We start from the raw sequence: 12,796 nt of genomic DNA on the forward strand, positions 1-12,796 counted from the left end.
CTATTCTCCAACCCTGGAACTTCTCGAATCTCGTGTAGTGCTAACCTGGGCTCCTGTGCCCCTCGCCTGCCAACACACACACACCCCACTACCCCTGCAGCGTGGCTCCTTCTGACTTGTGGTAGAAAGAGAACAGGTTAAGTTTCATTTAAAGGGGCCGAGCTCCTTTCTGGTACAGCAAAGTCCATTTACTGTTACATATAATTGGCAGAGGAACACGTGTTCCATATTCGTTGAGACTCGTGTCAAAAGAAAGAACCTGGTTGGTGGTTCCGATGAAGCCCTAGGCAGGTTATGAAGGTGCCATGCCCAGAGCATAGGAACAGTGGGCCAGGAGCCTCCAAACACTTTACTGGCTCCTCCAAAGTCAGAGGAGTACCCTGACTAGGGGCAGGCCCACGTGTTCCGAGTGGAGATTTCTAAAATTCCATGGGGCTATCCCCCATTGAACCATCAGTGCTGTGGTTGGGGGTGCTCCATGTGGTCTGTGTGCATGGGGGACCATTCGTGTTTCCAGTCGTAGTAGATGTGGTGCTGATCCCCATAGCACCACCTGTCTTAGTGCTAGGTAGGCTCCGAGTGTTCTGATGGCAGCTGGTGACCCAGAGGCCTGCCATCATAGATACGATATCTTTTCCAGCTGTACCACCTGTGTTTGCATCAGGTGGGCCACTGTTACGCTGATGTAAAGCAGGAATACCAGGATTTCCGGTCTTGGGAGTGATGTTGTTCCCGTCCTTCACGCCACCTGTATGCTGGGCAGGTGGGCCCAAGGTGCTTGGAGGGAGGTGAGAACTAGAAGTGGGTTGTAGCATATAGTTGGTGCTGGTACTTGCAACTGCAACAGAGGTCGTGTGGCCAGGCGAGCCCCAGGTGTTCTGTAAGGGGGAGACACGCGTGTCCCTTGACACATCTCTCTTCACCTTGGTGGTGGCTCTCCCACCTGGAGCAGGTTTTCTTCGTTTGGATGAGCCCCAGGTGCACTTACGGGTGGTGGGCACACTAGAGCCTCCCACGGTGGGAGCAGGGCTGTCCTTTCGCACTACGGCACCACCCGTGTTGTGGGCGGGTCGGCCCTTGGCGCTCCGATTTAAGGGGAAAGCAGACACGCCTCTTGACCCATTTCTCTCCTCGGTGGTGGTGGCGTTTCTGCCTGGAGCATATTTTCTTTTTTTGGATGAGCCCTGGGTACACTTATGGGTAGTGAGCACACTAGAGGCTCCCACGGTGGGAACGTTGTTGCCTTTTCCCAGTAGCGCACCACCCGTGTTTTGGATGGGCTGGCCCCAGGTGCCTGGATTTAAAGTGGAACTGGCCATATTTCCAAATCCTGGGACAGTACTTGCCCCTCCTACAGCTGCAGCCATGTTGTATTGAGAGGGACCAAAAAGAGGAGCGGAAGTGGTGCTGGGTGCCCCGTTCAGTCCTGCCCCATAGTTGAGTGCTCCAGATGCCTGTGAGTGAGCGGGACCTGGGACGGACACACCAAATCCAAAGCTCCCACCGCCCGTGGGGGCTGCAGTTCCCGTAAACACAGGTGGGCCCGGAGTAGTTGGTGTAAGCGGGGAGCTACTGAGCCCAGCACTGGGCATCCCAGTGGCAACTGCAGAGCCAGTAGTGGTAGATACACCAATAGGGAGAACACCTGTCTTGTCACCAAAGGCCGTCTGGTAGTTGACAGTAGTGCCAAATGCAGAGCCTGCAAGACCTGATTGCATTCTGCTGTCTTTGGGTAGCTGGGCTACGGGAGCGGTTGGGCCTATGGCTTGTGTCGGGGCTCCTGGGTTTCCCAACAGGTAGGAACTGCCAGCCTGCTGCCCATTCTGGTTCCCAAATGCGGGCTGAGAGGTGATTCCTGGGGCAGAGTAGTTAGAAACCGAGGTCTGTGTGATGGCTGACTGTGCAGGTAATTGGGTAGAGTTATGGGCCACGGCAGTGCTGCTACTGGGCGGTGTGTTGTCAGAACCAGGAAGTGCACTGTAGAATGGGAAGTGGCTTGCCCCGGACTGAGGGGGAGAGTGAAAGATAACGGCCTGTGAAGGAGGTGTGGTATCCATAGCATCAGGGTCAGAGTGAGGGTTGCAGTTTGCAGAGGTGCTGCCTACTGCCGTGGCGGTGATTCCAGAATTCATGAGGGGTAAGCCAGTGGTGGAAAGTACCAACCCTGTCTGCTGTTGCCCCGCCAGGGTCCCCTGTGTGGGCTGAGAGGTGATGTTGAGGCTGACGGGTTGATTAAGAACTTGGGTGGGGCAGGCGGCCACCGATGTTGATGGGCCGGTGGAGACTGGAACCTTTGCAGTCTGTGTCTGATTGCTACTGCAGTGGCCCTGGGATAATAAAGGAGAGCTCACCCCGGGGCCTGGGGGAGATCTGAACATGACAGCATGAGAAGGAGGAGTAGTGTCCATGTCAGTGACATCCGAATTTGAAGTACCATCAGACGTCAAATTTGCAGATGACGTGGCTGTGATGGCAGATGGAACCGCCTTAGAAGTGATAGCCTGAGCCACAAAAACAGGGCTCTCTGGGGAAGGGACTGGAAGAGGGGTGGGTAGGGAAAGAGGGGGAGAATCTACACACATAGGGGTCGGGGATTCTCCTTTGGAGGAGGGCGGCTGTAATGAGAAGGTTGAGGTCTTAGGAGGTGTGGAGTGGTGCGAAATAGGTGTTACAGCGGTGACTGGATGAAGAGGGTGTCCATTCTTAAGTGGAATTTTCCCAGTGGGACTGGAACTAAGAGGAGGAAGAGAATCGGTATTTCCTGTTGGGGAAGATGGAGGGACAGATGGGATTGGGGGCCTGGCAGATAGGTCAGCCAAGTCAGTAGTAGGAACGGGGACTTGGAAAGCGTGAGTGGCCGGGGGCAGGGAGTCTGCAGTCTCCGAGGCAAGTAGGGAAGAGGAAGGGGCAGGTTGAGTGGCCCAGCAGTCTGCCAGGGTCTCTGTTCCATCCTCCAAGATCTTATTCCTCTGACCCTTGGTCTTCTTCAGGGTGCCCAGGTTTTTGTCAATAACTACGCAAGGAAGCTTAGGAGGTGGGGGCAACTCGCCTCTACCCCACTGCAGTGGTAATGGTGATGGCAGAGGCACAAAAAGCGGCATGGATATTTTCCTTTTGCAGGGCCTACTGGTGGCAGATACTGGTGGAAAAGAGTACTTGGAGGAGATGCCTGAAGGCTTATCACCCTCTGTCTCCTTCCCTGGTAAGTGTGGTATGCTCTGGATAGGCCGATGGTTTTCAGCCCCCACTTCCTTTGTTAATCTCTCCTGCGGCAAGCGGCAGCTTGGGCTTGGGTCGGAGAGCCTTACCGCATCTGTATCTGGCTTCGGAAGAGGAACAACATCGCCAGCAGGGCCATGTGAGGAGGTGACAACAGGGCCCTCAGAGGGGGAGCTCACCAGAGATATCTGAGCGTTCTCCCCCAAGCTGTCTCCCGGGGGATTGGGAGACTGCTCCACAGGTGCAGGGCTGCACTGGTGGGAACTGAGCACTCCACCGGTCTCCAGGGGCCTGGATGTCAACGGTGTATCCCCACTGCCCTGGGGGGCCCTGTTCCCATCATCCTGTCCGCTGCTCTCTACAGAATCCTCCAACCCTTCTCTGGGCACTGCTTGGACCTTCTCCTCCATCCCCTTTGAGCTCGGAGGGGGTTGGTGATTGGATGGTACCGGCTTCACAGCCTCGACTACGGGCTCAGGCAGCGAACGCAGGACAGTCCATTTGCGCCCTGGAGGAGGGATCCTCACAGTTCTCGAGGGTCTGAACATCCTGGAATTATGGACGGACAGCACAGGTTGTTTCGGAGGGTCCCTCCAGTTCACTAAGGGGAGGAGGCCCAGAGGGGAACACACGGCCTGAGGGATCGGATACCGCCTCTTTGGCTCCACGTGAAAGCTCGCTGTTAAAGCCGCACGATGCCGCTGGCATGGCCCGCACCCAGGGCAGGGGGCAAGTGCAGGAACAGCAGGGTGGTCCCGGCCAGGATGGGCAACGGCGCAGGCATGAGTGGCGCGCGGGCGAAAAAGGCCTGGCAGGAGACGGCGCCTGGGCGGGGGACGAAACTTACACAGCAAGTTGCCCATGTGCAAGTTGTGCGCTGAACGATCGCGAGATCGGAGTGTAAAACCCGGAGAGAGCCTCCGGAGTTTGTTACTCCTCTCGAGGTCAAGCAAGCACTGGGCAACGCAGCCTGGCGCTTGTGACGCGGTCCCTGAAGAATTTACAGAGAAGGGCGGCGCATGCCCAGCGCGGGAAGTGAACACCTCAGAGGGCAAAGGGCGAGGCCCCGGAGCCCCGCCCACTAGCCTCCAGCCTTGAGACTTCCTGCTGCCATTGGGAGTTGGTTAGCACTGACATGGGCACCACGGCGCGTACTGCGTGGGACTGTGTGGGACGGTGTGGGACTGCGGTGCCCCCCGCCCCCCCGCCGGGGCCCTCAGCGCCTGGGTGTGTGTCGCCAGCCCTTCCCTCGAGCAAGCCAAACAAGCCAAGCATGGGAGCCTCCCAGCGCTGCGAGGGGATGGCCCTATGCCTGACGGAACTGCCCTGCTTCCGCGTGAGGCCTGGGAGCCAGGCCACCAGAGGCACCTGCCGGGCGCCGGAGGTTTCAGAGCCGACTCCGAACCCTGACCCGACTAGATGCTGCATCCCGTGACCTCCCTTTGTGGCAGGCAAGTTCTTTCTTTCTTTTTTAGGAATTTGGCAAAACTGCATGTATCATGTAGATCATGGCTTACTTTACTGAAGTGTTTTCTCTCTCATGGGGCTGATGTAGGACATTAGGAACATGACATGCAGACGTTTCAGAACCAAGAATCATACGATCAGAAAAAAATATATACACATTATAAAGTTTTACATATATTTATTTGTTATATTTAAAATAGCATTGGACTTGATTCATTTGTTACAAAATTAGTTTTAGAGCTCTGTTGGTGAGATTCCTTTTACAGTATGTTAGAGCAAATTTGGACTTCCATCCCCAACAAACTTTGAGGTTGGCAGGACACAGAAGGTCTCACTCAGACCCACATTCTGTTTGAAAAAAAGGAGAAATATTATAAGCCCTTTCTAACCTCTCTAGGAGCAGAAATGATCTACAGCTATGACATTTATCCATAATTCCTTGATATCATTTGAGAAGAGTTCAGTAAGGAACAATTTCTTGATTTTGTTTGTTTGAACAAAAATAGCAAGTTTGTACAAATTTTGGGCAAAGATTTCTTATAGAAACTCTGAAAAAGGTGGTCACGTCAGACATATTTGAAAACCATAAATTACAGTCATATTCTTCCTTTTTTTTTTTTCCCCCCAAGAAGGAAGAATTAAACATATGATGAGTATTAGGACTTCAGGACAATAAAAGGAAATTTGGACAAGGATATCCCAGAAAAATCTACCTCTTTATTTTTCTTGTCAAATGGGAATAGGGACAAGGTGCTTTTTTGAAATATCGACCATTCTCTTACTTGTCCTTGTAAGGCAAAATAATTTAGATGGCAAGTGGTCATTCTGAGATAATACGGCTTGGCAGAAGCAAACATGTGGAGACAGAATTTGTCAAGGTAATGTTTTTAAATGATTAATCATTAATAAAAATATTTTAATAGTAACAGCAATTTATAGATGCCAGGAAGATTACTTCTCATTTGACAATTTATAAAGCGGTCATCTCCAGTTATGGCAAATGAAGCCATGGGTGGGCAGCCTTGGATGGAATTTGTAGTAGTGACGGTGAACTATAGCTAACAACCTGTGGTTGACCACTCATTCCCCGTGGCCTTGTCTTGCTCGCCAGCAATCTGTTGTAATTCATACACAGTAATATGGAGGGCAGACCGAATGATCCATGGAGCTCATTAAATGAGCTTTTATTCCCTAAAAGAACTTTTGTCTCCTCGTTTTCAGCTCCTCTTCTCTCTTCTCTTTACTATAATCAAGGCTCAGCAGAAGTAAACTGGCTTTGTGCAGCCCCTTCTCAGGGTGGTCTTTTCTTGATCATTCTATTCATCACTCCTACATTTCACTTTTTGCCTTCTAGAAATGTATCAAGATCTTTCTGTGGTAGATGACTTCCACAATCTCTTGGCTTTGATTGGTATTCATTTTGGTATTTCTACACTTTGATTAAAGATGATTTCAAAGGGAACAGAAAGTAAATACGTTTTTCTAGTCGGCCATCTAGAACTGAAAATACCTGTTGATTTTAGCATCCAGTATTCCCATAGGAAAAAAAAAACAAAACCGAACCTGACCGTTCACAGATGTAACATTCAAGATTTCAACTTTTCTTGAGAAATCACTAAAGATTTAGGATGCAGTAATTTCTGATGGGAAAGTAATACCTGTCTCATGGAGTTGATTTGAGGATTAAATGAGATAATGAACATGAAAATTCTTTGTAAAGTTTAAAGTTTATAAAAATGTTTTTTATTTTTTATTTTTTGCTATTTCACTTTGAAAGTTGTTTATGACATTGCTTATGTGAGAAAATGCCTTCTGGTTTACTGTTTGTTTTTTTTTTTTTTTTTAATGATTTTACTTATTTATTTGAGTGCGAGAGAATGAGAGATAGCACGAGAGGGAAGAGGGTCAGAGGGAGAAGCAGACTCCCTGCTGAGCAGGGAGCCTGATGCGGGACTCAAACCCGGGACTCCAGGATCATGACCTGAGCTGAAGGCAGTCGCCCAACCAACGGAGCCACCCAGGGCCCTGGTTTACTCTTTTCAGAAAGAGACTATTTTTCATTAGATCAATGGAAATGACATTGCTTTTGAAGGTTAGGGGTAAAAACACAGATGTTCCTTGACACCTGTATAAGTTTATAATATTTTCAGCAAGTAATTTACTCATGTATTCCTCCTTCCAGTTTTGTCGCGGACCTACTACCAGCCAGCTTTGTATCAGGTACTGGAAAACTTTTTTCAAGTTTTAAATATTTTAGGCTTTGTGGGCCATGTACAGTTTCTGTAGCCTCTTCTTCTCCTTCCTCAGCAGCCTTTCAAAATGTAAGAACCGTTATTATCTCATAGATCATACAAAAACAGGCTGAGAACCCGATTTGACCTGTGGACCGTTACTCACTAATCCCTGCTCTACTTCTTCACTGAGTAGAAGGTACATCTCTTTGAGTAATTCATTTCTTCTTTTTTTTTTTTTAATATTTTATTTATTTATTTATTTATTTGAGAGAGTGAGAAAGAGCACAAGCAGGGGAAAGGCAGAGGGAGAGGGAGAAGCAGACTCCCCGCTGAGCAGGGAGCCGGATTCAGGGCTCGATCCCAGGACCCTGGAATCAAGACCTGAGCCAAAGGCAGATGCTTAACCAACTGAGCCACCCAGGCGCCCTGAAACGTGTGACTCTTAACCAGGCCTACACACACCGTGGTTAAGAACACAGGTTAACAGCGGTTGAATGTGTCCTAACGTCAGCATGCCAGGATTTCAGTCGCCACTCGGAAGCATGGTAAGGTCTTGGGACAAATTACTTACCTAACCTTCTTTTTTTCCTGCATCTTAGAAAAATAATAGTATCTCCCTTAAGAAAGGCTGAATAATACGCTTGCTCCAAAGTGTCCTTGTCCTAATCCCCCAAGCCCGAGAATGTCCCCTTAAATGGCAAAAGGGATTTGACAGATGGGATTGTTAAGGATCTTAAGAGCGAGAGAGTCTTTTGGATTATCTGATGGACCCTGAACGTGATCCCAAGTGTTGTTCTAAGAGAAAGGGAGAAGAAGACTTTACTACAAAGATAGTGTGTCCATGAAGCAGGGATCAGATTGATGTGGCCAAAAGCCAAGAAATTCTGGCAGCCACCAGAAGCTAGAAAAGGCAAGGACTGGATTCTCCCTTAGAGCTTGCAGAGGGAGCACAGCCCTGTGAACTCCTGGTTTCAGCCTAGTGAAAATGTTGTCAGACACCTGACTTCCAGAACCGTGGGAGGATAAATGTGTTTTAAGCCACCAAGTTTGTGGTGATTTGTTACAGCAACCGTAGGGAACTCATCGCTCAAAGGAACTCTTAACTCCAGATACGATGTGTGACTGGAAATACACTTAGCAATGCATCTAATGCACAGTGGGGCTGCTGTAAATGTATGTCACTCTTGGAAACTGAGGCTTTGGTTTTGCGGGATCATCGAAACCAGTACAATGGTCACCATTTTTCTCCATGTTCACCCTGGTAAAAATGCCTGGACACCCTTGTTAGGAAGATCTCCCTCCTCCCCCACAAACTCCCTCTTCTCCTAATGCTTAGAGGGGAAAGATTCCTTTTCCTTACTTAAGTCACATTATTTTCCTTTCTACTTTTTTTCATTACTTTTCATTCAGCCAGTCTTTCTGAACTTTCAAGAAAACAAAGGCATTTCTCAATGGATTCAGGGACTGCCTGAAATTAACATCCAACCGGAATCTTCTTATTTCTAGGTCTTATTACCAGCCATTTCTGAACTTAACTCCTCCCCAGTTCCTGCTGTCATTCATTTCCTCATTTCTCTCTTCTGCTTTGAGTTCATTCTTGTCAACTTAGTCCTCTTCCTAAACACAGCTTATAAGAAGGTAACGCAGCCAAGTGATAAAAGCCTAGATGGTCAGGTTTTAAATCCCAGGTTTTGCTACCTACCAGTTGTGTGACATTGGACAAGCTATTTAACCTCTCTCATTTCCGCCCAAAAGTTTTCCCCCCAAAAGGGGATATTATGAGTAATACCTACCTTGGGGTTACTTTTATGAGGATTCAGTGAGTTAATCTCACTAAGTCCTTAGAATAGTACTTGTCACAGTGTCAGCAATACAAATGTGTGTGTTAACAATGATAATTGCAAATTCCAGGCACATAACTTTCTCAACTTTCTGTCATCACTTTCAGATACATATTTGGTGAAATCAATGAAATTCTTTTCAAGGGAAACAGAAAGGTATTCCTAACCAGAAAAATAATTTTGAGTGATTGTCCATGTGGCTAACTTAGGTATTTCACGACAGCCTGTGTTCCCCAATTTCCATATGACAGCCTGGATTAGTCCAATGGAAAACTAGGAACTGAACTTCTCTTTTAAACCCTTTATCTCAAAGCCTCCCACCCCCTCTCTTTACCCATAAACTTTCATTTGTCCTCCATGTTATGAAAATCTACTTCTAAGTCTCTGATGTCAAGCTTAGCATGGATTTAACACAAAGGCTCTGTTTACATCAGAGACCATTTTTCGGGCATGGTTTGTCTGGTTTTGTTCGGTTGCCCTCCTCACACCTGTAACCTCAGACAAAATCAGGAGATCCATGTCATGGCTCTAATTCTTGCACCTGTTTGATTCTGCCAGCCTCAGTTTTCCTATTCGGAAGGGGTATCTGAGGACAACACTCTGTCTTGGGACTGCTGAAAAGAACATTTCCAGGGGCGCCTACCTGGCTCAGTCGGTTATCTGCCTTCGGCTCGGGTCCTGATGGGATCGAGCCCCGCATCAGGCTCCCTGCTCCGCGGGAAGCATGCTTCTCCCTCTCCACTCCCCCCCGCCCGCCCCGCTTCTGTTCCCTCTCTTGCTGTCTCCCTGTCAAATAAATAAATAAAATTTTTTTTTAGAAAAAAAGAACATTTCCTGCTCCGTCTCAGATGAAGTATGGAGTGCTGCCGGAAAGCCTGGTTACATCACATCACTCTGGGATCGTAGCAGTGACTGGGTCAGGAAGGGCCTGCGCGGGCCCATCACACCCAGGTGGTTTCTAGGTCTCCAAAATGAGCATATTTTAGGAAAAACAATTAAAAATATATGAGAAAATAATAGCTGAAGTATAAAGCAAACTGAAATACAGCATGCTTCTAAGGGGTGCCTGGGTGGCTCAGTCGGTTAAGCGTCTGCCTTCAGCTCAGGTCATGATCCCGGAGTCCTGGGATCGAGCCCCTCATCGGGCTCCCTGCTCAGTGGGAGCCTGCTTCTCCCTCGCCCTCTGCCTGCCCACCCCCTGCTTGTGCGTTCTCTCTTTCTCTCTCTGTCAAGTAAATAAATAAAATCTTAAAAATATGTATATAGCATGATTTTAAACAATGGATGCCAAAGACAAGTAGGAGCACCATAATGACGGAGTAGAAAATACAATCCCAGCACACTATTTTCCCCAGGACTAAGCAATACTTAGTCAATACAGTTTATTGCTTTTCAACCCTTAGAGCCAAGCTGTGGGTAAAACACAGAACGCTTTGCTACAGTTGTACGGCAAAATGTAAATGCTACCAGCACCAACAAAAGCAAACATGTAAATGACAGAAAGTGAGTTGTACAGGGTGCCTGGGTGGCTCAGTCGTTAAGCGTCTGCCTTCGGCTCAGGTCATGATCCCAGGGTCCTGGGATTGAACCCCGCATCGGGCTCCCTGCTCAGGGGAAGCCTGCTTCTCCCTCTCCCACTCCCCCTGCTTGTGTTCCCTGTCTCGCTGTCTCTCTCTCTCTCTCTGTCAAATCAATCAATAAATAAAATATTTTAAAAAAAAGGTAAGTTTGTACAAGGGGAAAGGGCAAGTCAGAGCCGTTATGGGGCACAGTCTCATGCGTAGAGAAAATCATGAGATTAGGGTGAAAGTTAATGATGTAAGGAATAAATAATAGCTACTCTTTCTTGAGCTCTCCTGTGTCTTAGACCCTAAAGGTTGCAAATGCATTATTATTTGCGTTATTGCAAGCAACCCCATAGGTAGGAAGTGATTCTAATTGAAGTGGCCCATCACCGGAACTGGTGCTTTTAGCCCTATGCTGTCACTTCCGTCACCAATGAAGCCAGCAAAATTACATGAAGTTACTTACAAAAGGGAAGCAGCAAAATTAATTGAACAGGACATTTTGGAAAGGAAGAGGGAGGGAAAACAGTGGGAGTGGAGTTTATCTTCTTCCATCATGTGAGAGTGGTAAAAGCATCGTCTAAAATGTGTATGACGTGATGCAGCAGGTTAGGCACAACGTTTAGAATTATGGGGGTGACATCAAAGTAGCAAAAATCTGTCTCTGGAGAGGGGAGCTTGAGGGAGAAGGGTTGCATTTCAGTATCATTCAAGTTGCCCTTATGCTTATGTATTATTTTCTAAAAATAAGAGAAAATGTCTATTTAAGAAATTGCTTCTACTGTGTCAAGGCATCAAAATATGAAATTCAAAATCATTTTTACCTTTATCCCAGATTTGTTAAATGTTTGCCTTATCAGGATATAACTTTTAGCTTGAAGGCTTTAAAAAAAAAAAAAAGTCAAGAGGCATGAATTTTTAAAAGTTGTCCCTGGTAACATTAGCAGGCACGGTTGTGGGAGGGTGCAGGACTATTAGAAGCAAACTGGATTTCAACCTGCTTCTTAGAGGCAGTTCTGACTACAAAGGGAGGCGATTCTTTGCAGCCAGGGAGGAGGAGCTTTGATCCTCTGGAACTGTAATAAACAACTTAGAGTAAATGAATCAGGCAGCAGGGTGCCTGGAGGGGTCCAGCAGCCTCTGTGTGCTGGTGATCTTTGTTTTTACAGGGCTATTCTCCTAAATGTTGCACTAGGCTCAGTGCTGTGCATTTTAAGCTCAGTTATCATATTTTTCCACGTTTCCTTCATAAAAGTAGGCACTTTTATGCTCTTGTTAAAATGGGATCTCCTGGGCTCCTGGGTGGCTCAGTTGGTTGGGCGACTGCTTTCGGCTCGGGTCATGATCCTGGAGTCCCGGGATCGAGTCCCGCATCGGGCTCCCTGCTTAGCAGGGAGTCGGCTTCTCCCTGTGACCCTCACCCCTCTCATTCTCTCTCTGTCATTCTCTCTCTCTCTCAAAAGTAAATAAAATAAAAAAAAAAAAAAACTGGGATGTCCTATTTGAACTGCTTGGTGAAGGCACCTAAGGCACTTTTGCCTAAGGACCTCATTAAACATGCATCTATATGTATATACCCTGTCTCCATCCGTCTCTCTGGGTATCTGTCTATCAATCTCCCTACCTACCTATCATCTGTGCATCTATCCTTATTTATAGAAGAATAACAACATGGCTCGTGAATTACTTCCTTACCGTATTTGAACCTTCCAAAAATCATGCAAGGTAAATTGGCCACGGAAAAAAGCACTGAGTTCACTGAGACACTTGAAGGTTGGGTCTACCGTTTGTCAATGCACAAGCAATAAATAGTGCCGAGAATTCACCCCTCATCTTCTCTGTCCTCCTCTCTTCCCTCCCTCTGCTGACCGTATGCCGGCCACATTAGTTTATAACTGCTCCTTGAGGGTATCAGGGACCCTTCCTCTGGGTCTTTGCAGTGATCATTCCCATTATCTGGAATGCTTTCCCCTCAGATACTCGATTCTTTCACCTCCCTCTAGCCTGTTCAAATTCCACTTTGAGTGAGACTTACCCTGTCCACTGTTCAAATTGAAAGCTGTGCCGCTCTCTGCCTACAATCTTGATGCTCCGGGTGCTACTTTATTCTCCACAGCACTTGTACCTGGCTACCCTACCAGCTAACTTACATGTCTGTATTTTTCTCCCCTCCAGCTGGAATGAAGACTCCACAGAGTCAGGAATTTTGCCTTTATTAAGTTTCTTGGCGTTCCAGAAAAGTGTAGGGTCAGGCAGAACTGGGCACGCTTGTAACGTATGTGAGTTGATGCTTTAGTGATTTAGATCCGAGCTGGGTTGATTATTGAAGAGGATCTTTTCCCCTGCGTTTAAACAGCACTGATAAATTCTCAGTAAACTGAAATTTACAACAATTACAGAGCAGGCAAGCGCTCTTTCTCCCTTTGTTCCTCCAGGCTCCAATCTGTCCTCTCTGGGTGAAGTGGGAACA

General features: G+C 47.5%; 1 pseudogene; it reads right to left on the reverse strand.

Moving 5' to 3' along the window:
• Window positions 1–435: 435 nt before the first annotated feature.
• On the reverse strand, window positions 436–4,082 carry LOC148162368 (nuclear pore-associated protein 1-like; annotated as a pseudogene).
• Between the last annotated feature and the right edge of the window lie 8,714 nt (window positions 4,083–12,796).

Source organism: Eumetopias jubatus, unplaced genomic scaffold, assembly GCF_037043125.1.
Source record: "Eumetopias jubatus isolate StellerSeaLion01/CBP00866 unplaced genomic scaffold, mEumJub1_p1.0 scaffold_15, whole genome shotgun sequence".
NCBI classification, from domain to species: domain Eukaryota; kingdom Metazoa; phylum Chordata; class Mammalia; order Carnivora; family Otariidae; genus Eumetopias; species Eumetopias jubatus.